The sequence below is a fragment of the Colossoma macropomum genome, unplaced genomic scaffold, assembly GCF_904425465.1.
Source record: "Colossoma macropomum unplaced genomic scaffold, Colossoma_macropomum, whole genome shotgun sequence".
Taxonomy (NCBI): domain Eukaryota; kingdom Metazoa; phylum Chordata; class Actinopteri; order Characiformes; family Serrasalmidae; genus Colossoma; species Colossoma macropomum.
This window is the reverse complement of record NW_023494787.1, coordinates 28,857,911-28,868,909: the sequence shown is the minus strand read 5'-3', so window position 1 is coordinate 28,868,909 and position 10,999 is coordinate 28,857,911. Positions and strand designations below refer to the sequence as shown.

At 41.5% G+C, this 10,999-nt stretch overlaps 1 protein-coding gene across 1 annotated transcript in view; it reads left to right on the top strand.

Moving 5' to 3' along the window:
- Positions 1-10,999, top strand: part of LOC118805753 — a 36,100-nt gene that overhangs the window by 6,244 nt on the left and 18,857 nt on the right. The window lies entirely within an intron of this gene.

The window sequence follows — 10,999 nt, the reverse complement described above, 5'->3', positions numbered from 1 at the left end:
CCCGCATTATTATGGGAAACATCAAAAGCAGTGATGAGAGGAAAAATCATATCATATTCAGTACATGAGAAAAAGAAGGATTAAGAACAGCAAAATTACCTAGAACAACATTTAAAGCAACTCCAGTGTTTATATGCAGAAAATCCCATTGAAAAAATTCATAAAAACAGTAAAGAGACTAAAGCCCAGCTAGATACTCTTATCTATCAAAAAACACTTTTACTTTTTCCGACTACACAATCATTTTGAGCATAATGACAAATCAGGAAATTTTTTAGCAAACCAAGTAACACAAAACAAAGAAGTCAAGTCAAAGGTTATTTATATAGTGGTTTTTACAACAGGTGTTGTCACAAAGCAGCTTTGCAGAAGTTCCCATGATCAAGCCAATGGTGACAGTGGCAAGCAAAAACTCCCTAAGAGCAAAAGGAAAAAACCTTGAAAGACTCAAAAGGGGAGCCCATCCTCCTCTGGTCGACACCGGATAGGACACTAACTAAGTATAAACTATTAAAATACAGAAACGGGGAAAAACAGGTGAAGCAATGGTTATAATTAAATAGTTTAAGTCTATGCAGCAGCAGCAGCAGTATCATCAGAAAGGGCAGTTTATGCAGGTGAGAAAGAAAAACACACTATAACCACTGTACAAGACTCATCAGGGAACAACACCCAAAATCCAAAAGTAATAAATGAAACTTTTGAAAATGACTGTAAGACCTTATATTCAAGAATACAGCTACAAAACAATTTGAGATTGATGCTTTTCTTGATGATATCACCCTTCTTATGTTAAATAATGATCAAAGACACTCTTTAGAAGCACCATTAACTGAAGAAGAATTTAGGAATGCATGGATGGTATGGATGTATGGATGGTTTCCCTGCTGAATTCTATAAACATAAATGGCCAACCATTTCCCCCTGTTTGTAAGGATGGTCAGTGAAATAAAAAGAACTTCCTCTATTCCATCCCAAATGAATACAGCACAAATTTCAGTATTACTTATTGTGACAGAAAATCAGACGCTTGCGGATGAAAAAATGAAGGTGGTTTATTAACAACAAACCCACCGGAAGCAAAAGGGCACAACTCAAATCAAAGTCAAAAACACAGTCCAAAAGTCAAAACACAGATTCGTCAGAACAGCGAAAGTACCAAGAGAAGAGGCAAAAAGTCAAAAACAGAACAAACGAAGCAAAGGTCAAAACACGGAGTATAATCAAACAGGTAAATAATGCTCAGTAGGTTTCTAGGAAACAATACCTCGCAAAGATTTCAGACTAAAGCCTGGGCTTAAATACTGCTAACTATCTGTCATATGATCATATGCACAGGTGAACATAGTTAGTACTCAGGGGATTGAGAGCGCTGATAGGTTCGGCGGTGAAAGTCCAAAATCACATGAGACCCCATTGAATTCTGGGCAATGGAGTTCTCTCTGGAGCTGGATTCTGAGTGCGGATGTTCAGTCATGTGATCTCCCAGAGGATTTTGGGAGATGAAGTCCGTGTCTTCCATAGAGTTGACCGAATGCGTGACAGTACCCCACCCCAAAGAGTCCGGGTGGGTCTCAGAAAGAGGACCACCAGGACGACCGCCCCTCCCATCACCGGGTCTATGAACAGGGGCTGAACCAGGGCTGCCGAGACGCTGGACTGTTGAACGCTCCTCTCTGGGGTTCCTCAGACGGGCAGGCAGAGAACAGGTGAGCTTCCTACACGGACGCCCCCGGGGATGAGAAGCTGGCCTTTCTGGGTGCCGAGAATGAAAGTCTCGAATGAGACCGGGGTCCAGCACGTCCTTAGCCAGCACCCAACATTGTTCCTCGGCGCCATACCCCTCCCAGTCCACCAGGTATTGGAGGAGCCCGCCACGTCTTCTGGAGTCCAGCAGTCTATGGACAGCGTAGACCGGAGCCCCCTCTATCACCTCCGGTGGCGGGGGCGTGGCGTCTGGTGTTGCCTCATCCAAGGGCCCTGTAACCACAGGTTTAAGAAGAGACACATGAAATGAGCGAGAAACTCTGAATTGAGGGGGTAAATCTAGATGGTAAGTCACATCATTTATACGTTTAGTTACTTTGAAAGGCCCAATATATTTAGGCAGGAGCTTACGACAACTTCCCTCTGGTAGTCAAAAGTCCTTTGTGGCCAACCACACTCGGTCTCCAGGATTGAAGGCAGGGGTAGGACCCCGGTGTCTGTATGCTTGTTCCTTCTGACGTTGAAGCACTGTTACAATACGTTGATGCATCTGCTCCCACACAGGAACATCAGTTCGAACTCCAGTCCAAGGTGCAAGAGGGGGTTGGTAGCCTAAAATGCACTGAAAAGGAGTCAACTCAGTAGGAGAACTAATCAGCAAATCTGTGCTATTTCAGCACAAGTCAAAAATCTGGACCAATCAGAAGGGTTATCATAGCAGAACAGTCTCAAAAAATTTTCCTAGCTCCTGATTTGCCCTCTCGCATTGTCCATTAGATTGTGGATGATACCCTGACAATAAGCTTAGTGATACACCCAGGTGTTCGAAAAAAGCCGCCCATACCTGTGAGATGAACTGAGGTCCCCTATCTGACACAATGTCCTCTGGGATTCCGAAAATTTGGAAAACAAACTGGAACAGGGTTTCTGCGGCCTGAAAAGCACTGGGAAGTCTAGCAAAAGGTATAAAACGTACCCCTCTAGAGAATCGATCTATAATGGTCATGATAGTAGTAAACCCTTGCGATTCAGGGAAATCGGTGACAAAATCCACCGCTATGTGGGACCATGGTCAGTTGGGTATAGGTAAAGGCAGTAATTTACCAGCCGGTAGCATTTTGGGGGTTTTACACTGGGCACATGTTGAGCAAGAAGATATGAAAGAATGAATGTCTTGGTTCATCGATTCCCACCAGTACCTATTAGCTAAAAGTTTGTGGGTGCGGGTCTCTCCTGGATGGCCTGATGTTAATGATGAATGAGCCCAAGTGATCAAGGAGGTTCTAAATGGCTCGGGTACATAAAGTTTCCCTGTGGGATATTGGTCGGGTACTTGAATGTGGGGCAATGCTCTTTCAATTTCCTCATCTATTTGCCACCGGATAGAAGAAATATTCACCTCTGGCAGGAGGATCCGTTCAGGAAACGCCTTGTCTAGAAAACATCAACGGGAGACATCCACTCCTCTGAGATAAGACTGCCCCTACCCCTGTTTCAGATGCGTCTACCTCAACTAAGAAAGGTTGTGTGGGGTCTGGGTGTGCCAGAATGGGAGCAGTAGTGAAAGCCTCTTTGAGAGCCTTGAAGGCCTTCTCAGCCTGTTTGTTCCAGTTGATCTTCTTGGGATTTCCCTTTAATAGAGAAGTCAGCGGGGCTGCTATGGTGCTGAAGTTTCATATGAACCTACGGTTAAAGTTGGCAAAACCTAAAAACCTGTAGCTCTTTTACGGTAGTGGGCTGGGGCCACGCGACCACTGCCTCCACCTTGTGGTCGTCCATGACAATCCCTCGCTGGCTAATGATGTACCCCAAAAAGGAAACTGATTGTAGGTGAAACTCACATTTTTCCCCCTTGAGGAACAGATTATTCTCTAAGAGCCATTGTAGCACGGCCCAGACATGTTGCACATGTGTGTCAAAGGAAGGGGAGTAGACGAGGATGTCATCCAGGTAGGCGACTACAAATTGCCCTAGCATGTCTCTAAGGATGTCATTTATGAATGCCTGGAAGACAGAGGGGGCGATAGAGAGTCCAAATGGCATCACAAGGTACTCATAGTGCCGTCTTCCATTCATCACCCTCTTTAATTCTAATTAAATGGTAAGCACTACGCAGGTCTAACTTGGTGAAAAACTGGGCCCCTTTAAGCTGTTCTAATGCTACAGGGACTAGAGGTAATGGGTAAACCTTGGATATTTGGTTAAGGGCTCAATAGTCTATACAGGGGCGTAGTCCACCATCTTTCTTCTTAATGAAGAAGAAACTAGAGGCGATAGGAGAAGTGGAGGGCCTGATAAAACCTTGTTCTAGAGCTTCTTCTATGTAAACATCAAGGGCTTTTTGTTCTTCTTGTGTTAAGGGATACACCCTTGCTTTGGGTAGCACTGGGTCCTTTATGAGTTCGATGGCACAGTCATAAGGCCTATGAGGGGGCAATTTTGTCGTATTTTGTTTGTTAAACACCTCCTTCAAGTCTGTATATTCAGGAGGAATTTCAAAAGGGGAATCTGAGTTGGGGCTCTCAATAGTGGTAGAACCAAGGGAAATGGAAGGGGTGTTAATGCAGTTCTGTAGACAAAAATCAGACCAGTGGGTAACAGTATGTTCAGACCATGAAATTGTAGGGTTATGCTTTTCCAACCATGGGAGTCCTAGGATCATTTCAAAGTCTGACTGTTCAAGTACTAGGAAGGACAGGTTCTCTGAATGCAGAGCACTAATATGGATCTCCAATGGTATAGTTGCTTGGGAGATGGTTCCCAACCCCCCTGGTTCTCCATCTAACGCAGTCACTCTTAGGGCTGTTTGGAGGGTCTGTACTGGAATCTGTAGTTTTTCCACTATCCTCGCATGTATAAAGTTCCCTTCAGCCCCAGAGTCAATCAACGCTGAAACAAAAAGAGAGTTGGGATGAGAGTATATCAGAACAGGCAACATCACCGATTTTGAAACCAACCCCTTTGTGGGAACTCTCACCACATTAGCACGTGGAGTGAACTCCATGTGCTGTCCAGGGGTCGGCACCTTTCTTTGTTGTAGTCTTGTGCTGCAGTCCCGAACTTGATGTCCCGCTTGACCACAATACAGACAAAGGTGAATGGTGATTCGGCGCCTTCTTTCTTCTTGCGACAAGCGGGATGAATCACACTGCATAGGTTCAGTGGTGTCAACGGTGTCTCGGGTGACTTTGACTTGATGCAGAGTACTTCTTTGAGTTCTTTCATTCCTATTTCTCTTTCTAGAGTGTAGGAGATGATGTAGCCTAATAGCCAGAGTAATAAGTTGTTCCAAAGTAAGGTCCTCATCTTTGCTAGCCAGTTTGTTCAGAATGTCTGCATTAAGTCCCTGACGAAACATAACAAGAAGAGCTGCCTCGTTCCATCCACTGCTAGCGGCGAGAGTTCTAAATTCTAGTGAGTAATCCACAACCGAACGATTTCTCTGATGTAACTGGGATAACAGTTCTCCACTAACCTTACCCTCGTAAGGGTGGTCGAACACTAGCTTGAATTCCTTTACAAATTGTGCATACGACATCCTATGTAAATTAGCCCAACTGGCTGTGGCCCACTCAAGTGCTTTGTCTGCTAATCGAGATATGACAAAAGAAATTTTGGCCTGATCAGAACTAGTAGGCGAAGTATCAAAAAAGACCGCACATTGAAGTAAAAAACCTCGACATTTATCGGGGTCTCCCGCAAATTTGTCGGGTTTACTAACCAAAAAAGTGGCTGATGAGGCTTCTGCAGCTGGAGTAGAGAAAGCCGTGGGAGCGGTCTGTTCAGTGAGGCTCATACTCTGAAGCTGATCGGTCAGTCCTTTCACACTACTAACCAATTGCACCAACTGAGCCTGCTGTTCTACTTGTTGATGTGCCATAGATTCCAGGGAGTGAGTTATTCCGGATAGCACTTGCTGATGTCTTCCCAGAAGTTGTCCCTGTTCAGTGAGAGCCTTCTGAAAGGCTTCCTGATCCGCCGTCTGCATGAAGGCGAGGTATTCTGTGATGCTGTGACAGAAAATCAGACGCTTGCGGATGAAAAAATGAAGGTGGTTTATTAACAACAAACCCACCGGAAGCAAAAGGGCACAACTCAAATCAAAGTCAAAAACACAGTCCAAAAGTCAAAACACAGATTCGCCAGAACAGCGAAAGTACCAAGAGAAGAGGCAAAAAGTCAAAAACAGAACAAACGAAGCAAAGGTCAAAACACGGAGTATAATCAAACAGGTAAATAACGCTCAGTAGGTTTCTAGGAAACAATACCTCGCAAAGATTTCAGACTAAAGCCCGGGCTTAAATACTGCTAACTATCTGTCATATGATCATATGCACAGGTGAACATAGTTAGTACTCAGGGGATTGAGAGCGCTGATAGGTTCGGCGGTGAAAGTCCAAAGTCACAAGAGACCCCATTGAATTCTGGGCAACGGAGTTCTCTCCGGAGCTGGATTCTGAGTGCGGATGTTCAGTCATGTGATCTCCCAGAGGATTCTGGGAGATGAAGTCCGTGTCTTCCATAGAGTTGACCGAATGCGTGACACTTAAACCAAAAAAAGATCCAACATTATGCTCAAGTTACCGTCCAGTATCACTAATTAACACAGACTTAAAAATGATGAGTAAGGCACTTTCAGCAAGACTGGAAAAAGTTATCTCCAATCTCATCCATCCGGATCAAACAGGTTTTATAAAAGGGAGACGATCATCACATAACACACATTGTCTCATCAACCTTATTAACTTTACAAAGAAATGTAATAGAAAAACAATCATCCTACTTTTGAATGTGTAAAAAGCTTTTGACCTCACCTCATCGAGCTTTACGCTTTCTCGTGGTACCAGACAAGGATGTCCACTCTCGCCACTGTTATTTATAATCTTGTCAGAACCACTAGCAGCAGCCATATATCAGAATGATAAAATAACAGTAGGTATAGGTATTTCAACCCACAACATTGTTCATAAGATAAGCAGATGATGTGCTACTATTTCTCCAAGATCCCATTATATCAAAAAAGGAAATCACTAAACTGATTAATAGTTTTTCACATATACCAGATTACTCTGTTAATTGGAAATCAACAGCGTTACCAATAGGTGACTGGAATTGGAATGCTGCACTCCAAAACTACGCTTTACAAATCACCACAGGAAGTATTACATATCTAGGTATAAAAGTTACCAGCAAGTTTTCAGAGTTTTTCCACCTTAATGTTACACCGCTATTAAAAATAATAGAAGACGATCTAAATCTCTGGATGAACTTACTAATTTCTCTTATAGAACGCATTGCAATAATTAAAATGTTTTACCAAAAGTCAATTTTCTATTTGCAATGTTGCCAACTGAACCAACTAAAAAATGGTTCCACAGTTGAGACAGGTTACTGGAGAAACATGAAACCTACAAAAAAAAAACACAACTTTACAAAAAGACAAAAAAAGGGGGGGACTAGGTGGACCAAAATTTTCAGTTTTATTATTTAGCAAATCAGCTTCATTATTTAGTAAAATGGAGACAAACAGATCATTACTATAACACCTGGCTTGACGTAGATCAGCCATACTGCAATGAAATATCCATTACAGATTTACCTTTTAAATGTGTATACACATATATTTACTTTATTCATTCGGTATTCGGCCTGTCTGTCTGTCATTATATTCTATTTATTTGCTGAGTTTAACATTGAAAAAAACAAAATAATAAAATATGAAATATGCCATAAAACCAATATGTTAAATTCAGAAAATAATGAGTGATAAATTGTGCATTAAGATGTGCTGAAGTGTGTTCCCTGTAGAGGATGTGTACTTATTTCCACTTAGAAGATCAACTAAATCAGGGATGACCAAACTTCTATCTATCTAAATGTGCCTAATTTTTATGTTTCTACTTCATTTATTAAATCAATTAGTAGTTCTTGGTATTGGTAATGACCAAGGTTTCAGTATCAGTACTGGAAAAGAAAAAGGTGGTATCGTATCATATGTAGTGATATTTAGTGTGAAAGAGCAGTGTAAATTCAGAAACTCTGACACGACACCAGGGCCATCATGAGACTTTGTGCAAGACTGCTTATAAATTACTCTTGTTAAAGAGAAGCAGCAAGCGCTCTCCAAGCCTGAGTACATGGCTGAACAACCACACGGCTAAATATGGTAAAGCATTACAGAGCTGACTGAGAACAACTAGATCTTTTAACCTTGATAACCATGTGCTATAATCACAAAGCAGGGTTTTGGAAGCACAAGTTTTCCATGGAAGCCCCAGTTGCAGGTTTGGATTGCACAATGTGGTGTGTTTAGTAGTCAAACTGCCTGATACGACCTGAGTAAAACAAGTTCTGTCTTATTCCTCACCATCCTTATACAAGTGATGAGCAGTTTGAAAAAGAGAGCTTGTATTTTATATATATAGTCGCTGTCAGAACAAAACCTTGTATCTCAAAAATGGTAACTTGAATTCCAAAATTGCTTGGACTTAAAGTTAGCATTTCTGTCGGTCTGTTCATCATGAATTTGTTTGGACCATTTCTGTTGGTCCATTCAAATCATGTAAAAGCCAGCTGGCATTTTCAAATTTGCAATAACGAGACTCCATACTGTACTATGCTACACAGTCTGCAGCCCACATGCACAATTTGTCTGTTGCCATTTACACAGTTCAACACTGATTAGTCTCTGTGGGTGAAAGTGATACTGGTGTGAGTGTGTCAAGCACAGCAGTGGCCCAACATTAGCTGCCAGCTAACACGTTACAGGCTCTCCAGGGCCGTAACTAGCATCAGAATTTTAGTGAGGTCCATTTTGCAAAAAATGTGACCTAAATCTCAGAGTGAATAAAATAACTGCCAAATATGAGAATTATGCCAACTGTAAGGTTCTCCTTTAGTTCTTTTTTAACAAAATCATTGTTCCATTTTTACCTATCCAACTGTTGTGCACCTTTTCCTTTCATCTGTTCCTTCCCCATCCCTTGATTCTTCCTTGAACTGCTATTACTGTTCCATAAACTGATTTCACTCCTACCCAGTTTAAGTGTATTTAATGAATAATTTAACTACTTATTATATGTTTGTTTTCAACTGAAAATACACATTGAAACCTATACTAAATCAAGTGATAGTTTTTGATTTTATTTAATTTACCCCACCCCATCCCCCTCTCTCTCTCTGCTTCTCTCTTTTGCATCTCTGTCCTCACATGTTATAAAAGGCTGTCTGTACCAAACCCCAGCTAACAGGAAAGGCATCTTCTCAAACAGTTAATAAGGCAAAATACAGTCTAATGTACTTGCTGATTTCTTAATGAAGTTAGCTACATGATACTTAAGCAATAGAATACGAGAGGGAGAGTGTTATTGCAAAATAGCATCATCACAGCTGTGATGTTATTTGCGATAACACAGAACCTCGAGTGTTCTATTGCTTTTATACAACAGGTAAATAAATAAAGTAAGAAAAAAATAAACTGGGTCATGAACATGGCATTTAATATGTTTTAATGTTAGCAATTCCTTCCGCCAAATTCCTTAACAAGCAGCTTGTTGCTACGTCAGAGTAACGAACTCCGCTCACTCGCTGCACAGTATGCTGTAAGCCTCGCCTTTTGAAGTACAGACTGAGCCAAAAACTGCCGCAATATCAAGTTTAGCTCAGTTTTGTCAATTTTTGCTAGATCAGTATTAATGGTGTTTTGTTCCAGCCAGTCTGTAAAGCACTTTACAGCCCATTTTGTTTGGCGAATGGTATTCGGTTCATTTCTGGCTAATTCCAGGTTGTTTAGGTGTTCTTCTGTCACGGCTGCCAACTGGAAAGCTTGCTCAGTGGAAATGACAGTTTCAGAATTTAGTGTAGTCTCATCTTCAGAGTCTGACCAAATCAGCTGTAGGTCAAATGTGATCTTAAAAGTATCCATTTTCTGTTTGTGCGCAAAGTAAGAAGTAAAAAACGTTCACATGGCTTAAGTATCTCCTACAGTTGTCAAAGTCGTTGCTTAGCAACGGCATCTCAGCAGAGTGATACGGTGTTTGTGAAAAAAAACCTGCTGTTATTTCACCATAACGCTTCTCAACAAATCAGGTTGCGTGGCCGGAACTGTTGTATACTATACCATCAATATGCTGGTTAACAGTGAATGTTCTTATGCCAGTTGTAGTTTGTTATGCATACATTAATATGTAGATGATGCTCATAAACTCTTACATTTTTACCATAGTGATGTGATATGTTAGCTTGTAGCCTGTGTGCTGCATACCTGAACATCTCAAGAAGTCAAAGTTACTCTGGTACTCAGGGCTGTGTAGCGTCTCGTACAGAGATAAACAGAGCAGGGAGTTCTAGGGCCGAACCACAGCTTTTCTGAGGTCAGCTGAGAACCTCTCACTGCTCACTCTGTAGTTTCATCACTTTTTCCACACTGAATCTCCTAAACCCTTCAGAAAAGTCCCACGACCTCAGTGTCCTAATGCTACTAACGAACGCTAGCTAACTTACTTAAGCAGTTGCGGATAGCAACGGTTGCTAAGCAGTAATTGGAGGGTTTAGAAAATAACGGCAGATTTTGGTTGTCTATAACACACTGACAGCGCTCACAGAAAACGAATCAAATTTCATCATCTCAGAAATGCAGCATAATAAATGTTCGGTCCCTATTTGATTGGGTGGCCTGGATACTGTGGCTGTGCCACTGAGTAGACTGTATAATAGCACTGTTTCTATGTTTAATCTCATGATTGAAGGAAAGTGAAAAAAAAACCTTCTAAACTACCGAGGTCCAGACCTCGGTGTGCTCATAGCTAGTTACAGCCATGATAGTCTCTAACGGTAAATCATAGGTGCACTACTTGAAAGCATTTCTTAAGTGGCTGACGTGTGTGTGTGCATTCAGAGTATCAGCTGCCTCGGCCGCAGTGACTCAGTGAATGCATTTATCTTCTTGTAATGCGCCTAAGCACTACGGATGAGTGTGTCTGGAACATGCTATGATGTGATTGTTATCGTTGTAATGCTGTTTGTGGACAAGAGGATGTTTATTCATCAATAAGGAGATTCTGCTCAAAAAATGAATAAAGTTGTCTGTCAGAGTCTCAGACATAACCATCGTATAGGTAAACCATCAGTAATAAGAACTCACATACTCATTAATTAGGAAAAGCCTCAAGCAGTGCCGGTTCTTATATTTTATAGTTACATGTAACACATTTTAACAGTTTTTTTTAGATAAGCCTATTAAATATTTCAGGATACTCTAACAGTAATTTATAATGTTCAGTCAAAGTGAGGC